Source organism: Mercurialis annua, linkage group LG1-X (assembly GCF_937616625.2).
Source record: "Mercurialis annua linkage group LG1-X, ddMerAnnu1.2, whole genome shotgun sequence".
In the NCBI taxonomy this organism is placed as follows: Eukaryota; Viridiplantae; Streptophyta; class Magnoliopsida; order Malpighiales; family Euphorbiaceae; genus Mercurialis; species Mercurialis annua.
Window position 1 is genome coordinate 4274748 of NC_065570.1, and position 7494 is coordinate 4282241.

The 7494-nt window shown below is 31.5% G+C and overlaps 2 long non-coding RNA genes across 2 annotated transcripts; both read right to left on the bottom strand.

The window, feature by feature from the left end:
• Positions 1 to 441: 441 nt before the first annotated feature.
• On the bottom strand, positions 442 to 1797 carry LOC126665979 (uncharacterized). The gene is made up of 3 exons (XR_008790616.1): positions 1560 to 1797; positions 677 to 832; positions 442 to 586 (listed from the first exon to the last, which is right to left on the bottom strand). It is a non-coding gene; the product is annotated as an uncharacterized LOC126665979 (long non-coding RNA).
• A 3428-nt stretch (positions 1798 to 5225) lies between these two features.
• Positions 5226 to 7494, bottom strand: LOC126665766 (uncharacterized). The gene is made up of 4 exons (XR_007637691.2): positions 7188 to 7494; positions 6461 to 6617; positions 6314 to 6364; positions 5226 to 5516 (listed from the first exon to the last, which is right to left on the bottom strand). It is a non-coding gene; the product is annotated as an uncharacterized LOC126665766 (long non-coding RNA).

Consider the following 7494-nt stretch of genomic DNA (forward strand, 5'->3'; position numbering starts at 1 on the left):
AGGGCCGCTAGGGGTGAGCATCGATCGGTTCGGTTGGAATTTTTTCGGTTTTTCGGTTTGGAAAATTCCCAAACTGAACCGAATCGAACTTTTAGTTTGGAGGTGAAAAAACTGAACCAAACCAAACCAAAAATTTCGGTTCGGTACGGTTCAGTTCGTTAAAACCGAATTTCACCATTTTCTATTTTTTACAAAAATTTTATATTAAAATTAATTGAAATATTAAATAATTAGAGTATAATAAATTTCCATATATGTTTAAATAACAATTATTAACTCATATATCAATAATAATTAAGATATAAAGACAAAAAATTTATAAATGTAAGTATATATGTATATTATTTTTAATATATATATATATATATATATTATATTAAAATTCGGTTAATTCGGTTTTTCGGTCGGTTCGGTTTTCAAAACACTCAAACCATACCGAACACCGAACACCAAACTTTACCTAGAGTAGAAACTAAACCAAACCGTTTTCACCGAAAAACCAAACCAAACATCAATATTCAGTTCGGTTTGATTTTTCGGTTTGGTTCGGTTCTTGCTCACCCCTAAGCACCGCCTTCCTAAACATCTATAGGAAAAAAAGAGAAGAGAAATTAGAAAAAGCCAGAAATTAAAAAAGAAAAAGTCAGAAATTAAAATAAAAATGGACTAAACCTACCTTTGGCTTCGCATTTTTAGTGGGTTTCGTAGTGGTGGGATGTCCAGCGCGATGTTCTGTCAGGAGCGGGTGGCTGTTGAGTAGATGATTGAATTGCTTGCACAACCAGCCACCGCTTCCCGTCGGTTTTGCGGCGGTGACACCCTTTGGCTTAGTCTTAAGAGGCATGGTGGAAAATGACAAAAAAAATTTAGTAAAAAGAAATAGAAGGAAATGCACTGAGAAAAGGTGAGTTTAATTCAACAAGGAAATACACTGAGAAAAGGTGAGTTTAATTCAACTGGGAAAAACTAATCAACTGGGAAAGGAATTGAGAAAAAAATCAGGTGGCCGGTGGGTTAAATAGTAGTAAATTTATCAGGAAAATTTCCATTTCACTATTTTATTTTTTTGAAGTGTACGTTGTTTCCCGGGGTAAGACAGTAATTAAGATAAAATCGATTTGAAACCAGAATCGGAAAAATTTGTTTCCCAGGTTAAAACAGTAATTAAGACAAAATCGATTTGAAACCAGAATCGGAAAAATTACCATTTCACTATTTTATTTTTTTTAAGTGTACGTTGTTTTTCGGGGTAAGACAGTAATTAAGACAAAATCGATTTGAAACCAGAATCGAAAAAATTTGTTTCCCGGGATAAGACAGTAATTAAGACAAATTCGATTTGAAACCAGAATCGGAAAAATTACCATTTCACTATTTTATTTTTTTGAAGTGTACGTTGTTTCCCGGGGTAAGACAATAATTAAGACAAAATCGATTTGAAACCAGAAATCAAACACAATTATTAGCAATCGGAAAAAATTATCGCGGGGTAAAACGTTAATCAAGTAACCGGGAACGAAAATCAATTTAGAATGAGTAATCATCGAGTGTAAACTAACCTTTTTCTGTAGTATTGGACTTCTTCGGACCTCAGGGCCTTTTCCTTTTTCCCAGTCTCAGATCCGTCGATGGAGAATATAAGATATGGCGACTGCAAAAGTAATAGAGAGAAAAAAGTTACAAAGAATGAAGAGGGAAGCTGTTTAGGGTTTGTCATCTTATTTTGGTGCTTATTTTGTACCCCAACTCTACTAGACCTCATTTTACAATAAATGTACATGGAGGAGGCCCATCCTAGCCCACTAGTGGTTTATATTTATAATACCAGTTACTCAAGCCGAACCCAAACTTGCACGAGTTGAACTCTAAATGTGGATGGATTCATCTCAGGCAAACCCATATACGTTTAGGTGTCTAAACAAATGGATTCGATTAAGTTTAAAAATTTATTTCTTTAAATTTGACGAAACCGAAAAAAAACAAAACCTAAAACTAAATCGACAAAAAAACTGAAAACCAAGTTGATATTTTCCCTCTCTTTGAATGGTTCGATTAATTTTGATTTTTAATATTCAAAAACCAGACCGAACAAAAATCAAAACGATGGTAAAACAAATCAAAATCGAGCTTAACCAAAAAACGGTCGCATTTAAAAAAAATCAATAGGTTCAGTTCAAAACAGCAATTATATAAATTAAAAAAATCAAAACCGGACGGTCCTGTTAATTCCGGTTTTCAAAATTCAAAATGAAAATAAAAAGGTAAACAGCCAAAATCAAAATAAATTTGTTTTTAAAAAACAAATACAATTTGGAGCACCTTAAAATGCATTAAACTATGAAAATGAACAGTTCACTGTTTTAAAATTTGATCTTTCTTCACCCCTAACTGAGGAACAATCTAAGTCAACAACAACTAACAGAGCAAACAAAAGAAACCAAAAGTGCATCCTTTTACAAAAGGATCATGACACCCACTTACAGCCTACGGCACAGGGCACAGGGCAAAACCAACAAAATATAACCGTTGAGTTTCTCACATATCAACAAGTTAGATTGGACCTCAACTAGATGAAAATTAAAAAATATACCCTAAATGTATTTATTTACATTATGAAATCTGAATAAGACCTTCCTCACTTGAACTTGCAATCACCGCAGCTACACATATCACTGAGGGAAAATCAGAACCCTAATTAGTTCAAAATAATTAACACGAATTCATTCTAATTAATAGATTAGAATCAGAAGCCTTATTACAAAAATATGCTTAATAAACAAATACAGTGGGCAGAAATCAACGCAATAAAGAAAAATGAAAAGCAAATAAAAGAAACTAATGAAATTAAACATGATTAATAAATGCAATAAAGAAAAATATAAACAAATATAGTTGGTCAGAAATTAAGAACAGAGAAATAACGCAATAAAGATTAAAGAAAAGCAAATAAAAAAACCAATGATTAATAAATGTAGTGAACAGAAATATAAACAAATATAGTTGGTCAGAAATCAAGAACAAAAAAACAACGCAAGTAAATATTAAAGAAAATAAAAAAACAATAATTAATAAATGCAATAAAGAAAAATATAAACAAATAATAGAAATCAACAATAAAAAAACAACGCAATAAAGATTAAATAAAAGCAAATAAAAGAAACCAATGATTAATAAATACAATAAAAAAAAATATAAACAAATATCAGAAATCAACAATAAAGAAACAACGCAATAAAGATTCAAGAAAAGCAAATAAAAGAAACCAATGATTAATAAATGCAATAAAGAAAAATTTAAACAAATATCAAAAATCAACAATAAAGAAACAACGCAATAATGATTCAAGAAAAACAAATAAAAGAAACCAATGATTAATAAATGCAATAAAGAAAAATATAAACAAATATCAGAAATCAATATAAAGAAACAACGCAATAGAGATTCAATAAAAGAGAATAATCATTACTCTTGTCATCTTTTTCGACGGTTTATAGATCTGTGCCGCCTTCCTAAACATCTATAGGACAAAAAGAGAAGAGAAATTAGAAAAAGCCATAAATTAAAAAAGAAAAAGCCAGAAATTAAAATAAAAAATGGACTAAACTAAACCTACCTTTGGCTTAACATTTTTGGTAGAGTTTCGTAGTGGTGGGATGTTCAGCGCGATGTTCTGTCAGGAGCCGGTGGATGATGATCAGATGATTACACTCCTTGCACAACCAGCAACCGCTTCCCGTCGGTTTTGTGGTGGTGACACCCTTGGCCTTAGTCTTAGGAGGCATAGTGGAAAATGACATAATAAATTTAATAAAAAGAAATAGAAGTAAATGCACTGAGAAAAAGTGAGTTTAATTCAACAAGGAAATGCATTGAGAAAAGGTGAGTTTAATTCAACAAGGAAATGCACTGAGAAAATGTGAGTTTAATTCACTGGGAAAAACTAATTCAACTGGGAAAGGAACTGAGAAAAAAATCAGGTGGCCGGGTGGGTTGAATAGTAGTAAATTTATCGGAAAAATTACCATTTCACTATTTTATTTTTTAGAAGTGTACGTTGTTTCCCGGGGTAAGACAGTAATTAAGACAAAATCGATTTGAAACCAGAATCGGAAAAATTTGTTTCCCGGGGTAAGACAGTAATTAGGACAAATTCGATTTGGAACCAGAATCAAAAAAATTACCATTTCACTAATTTATTTATTTGAAGTGCATGTTGTTTCCCGGGGTAAGACAGTAATTAAGATAAAATCGATTTGAAACCAGAAATCAAACACAATTATTAGAAATCAAAAAAAAATTATCACGGGGTAAAACGTTAATCAAGTAACCGGTAACGAAAATAAATTTAGAACGAGTAATCATCAAGTGTAAACTAACCTTTTTCTGCAGTATCGGACATCTTCAGACCTCAGGGCCTTTTCCTTTTTTCCAGTCTCAGATCCGCCAGAAAAAGGTACAGATAAAGGGTTAAAACTGTGTGATGGAGAACATAAGACATGGCGACTGCAGAAGTAATAGAGAGAAAAAAAGTTACAAAGAATGAAGAGGGAAGCTGTTTAGGGTTTGTCATCTCATTTTGATGCTTATTTTGTACCCCAACTCTACCAGGCCTCATTTTACAATAAATGTACATGGAGGAGGCCCAGCCTAGCCCACTAGTGGTTTATATTTATAATACCAGTTGCTCGAGCCGAACCCAAACTCGCACGAGTTGAACTCTATATGTGGATGGATTCATCTCAGGCAAACCCATATACGTTTAGGTGTCTAAACAAATGGATTCGATTAAGTTTAAAAATTTATTTCTTTAAATTTGGCGAAACCGAAAAAAACAAAACCTAAAACAAAACCGACAAAAAAACTGAAAACCAAGTTGATATTTTCCCTCTCTTTGAATGGTTCGATTAATTTTGATTTTTAATATTCAAAAACCAGACCGAACAAAAATCAAACCGATGGTAAAACAAATCAAAATCGAGCTTAACCAAAAAACGGTCGCATTTAAAAAAAATCAATAGGTTCAGTTCAAAACGGCAATTATACAAATTAAAAAAACCAAAACCGGACGGTCCTGTTAATTCTGGTTTTCAAAATTCAAAATGAAAATAAAAAGGTAAACAGCCAAAATCAAAATAAATTTGTTTTTAAAAAACAAATACAATTTGGAGCACCTTAAAATACATTAAACTATGAAAATGAACAGTTCACTGTTTTAAAATTTGATCTTTCTTCACCCCTAACTGAGGAACAATCTAAGTCAACAACAACTAACAGAGCAAACAAAAGAAACCAAAAGTGCATCCTTTTACAAAAGGATCATGACACCCACTAACAGCCTACGGCACAGGGCAAAACCAACAAAATATAACCGTTGAGTTTCTCACATATCAACAAGTTAGATTGGACCTCAACTAGATGAAAATTAAAAATATACCCTAAATGTATTTATTTACATTATGAAATCTGAAGAAGACCTTCCTCACTTGACCTTGCAATCACCGCAGCTACACACATCACTGAGGGAAAATCAGAACCCTAATTAGTTCAAAATAATCAACAAGAATTCATTCTAATTAATAGATTAGAATCAGAAGCCTTATTACAAAAATATGCTTAATAAACAAATACAGTGGGTAGAAATCAACACAATAAAGAAAAAAGAAAAGCAAATAAAAGAAACCAATGAAATTAAACATGATTAATAAATGCAATAAAAAAAATATAAACAAATGTAGTTGGTCAGAAATCAAGAACAGAGAAACAACGCAATATAGATTAAAGAAAAGCAAATAAAAGAAACCAATGATTAATAAATGCAATGAATAAAAATATAAACAAATATAGTTGGTCAGAAATCAAGAACAGAGAAAAAACGCAATAAAGATTAAAGAAAATCAAATAAAAAACCAATAATTAATAAATGCAATAAAGAAAATATAAATAAATATCAGAAATCAAAAATAAAGAAAAAACGCAATAAAGATTAAAGAAAAGCAAATAAAAGAAACCAATAATAAATAAATGCAATAAAGAAAAATATAAACAAATATCAGAAATCAACAATAAAGAAACAACGCAATAACGATTCAAGAAAAGCAAATAAAAGAAACCAATGATTAATAAATGCAATAAAGAAAAATTTAAACAAAAATCAAAAATCAACAATAAAGAAACAACGCAATAATGATTCAAGAAAAACAAATAAAAGAAACCAATGATTAATAAATGCAATAAAGAAAAATATAAACAAATATCAGAAATCAATATAAAGAAACAACGGAATAGAGATTCAATAAAAGAGAATAATCATTACTCTTGTCATCTTTTTTGGCGGTTTATAGATCTGCGTCGCCTTCCTAAACATCTATAGGACAAAAAGAGAAGAGAAATTAGAAAAAGCCATAAATTAAAAAAGAAAAAGCCAGAAATTAAAATAAAAAATGGACTAAACTAAACCTACCTTTGGCTTAACATTTTTGGTAGAGTTTCGTAGTGGTGGGATGTTCAGCGCGATGTTCTGTCAGGAGCCGATGGATGATGATCAGATGATTACACTCCTTGCACAACCAGCAACCGCTTCCCGTCGGTTTTGCGGTGGTGACACCCCTGGCCTTAGTCTTAGGAGGTATAATGAAAAATGATAGAAAAAATTTAGTAAAAAGAAATAGAAGGAAATGCACTGAGAAAAAGTGAGTTTAATTCAACAAGGAAATGCACTGAGAAAAGGTGAGTTTAATTCAACTGGGAAAAACTAATTCAACTGGGAAAGGAACTGAGAAAAAAATTAGGTGGCCTGGTGGGTTAAATAGTAGTAAATTTATCGAAAAAATTATCATTTCACTATTTTATTTTTTTGAAGTGTATGTTGTTTCTCGGGGTAAGACAGTAATTAAGACAAAATCGATTTGAAACCAGAATCAGAAAATTTTTGTTTCCCGGGGTAAAACAGTAATTAGGACAAATTCGATTTGAAACTAGAATTAAAAAAATTACCATTTCACTATTTTATTTTTTTGAAGTGTACGTTGTTTCCCAGGTAAGACAGTAATTAAGACAAAATCGATTTGAAACCAGAAATCAAACACAATTATTAGCAATCGGAAAAAATTATCACGGGGTAAAACGTTAAACAAGTAACCGGTAACGAAAATCAATTTAGAACGAGTAATCATCAAGTGTAAACTAACCTTTTTCTGCAGTATCGGACTTCTTCGAACCTCAGGGCCTTTTCCCTTTTCCTAGTCTCAGATCCGCCAGAAAAAGGTACAGATAAAGGGTTAAAACTGTGTGATGTAGAACATAAGACATGGAGACTGCAAAAGTAATAGAGAGAAAAAAGTTACAAAGAATGAAGAGGGAAGATCTTTAGGGTTTGTCATCTCACTTTGGTGCTTATTTTGTACCCCAACTCTATTAGGCCTCATTTTACAATAAATGTACATGGAGGAGGCCTAGCCTAGCCCGCTAGTGGTTTATATTTATAATACCAGTTAC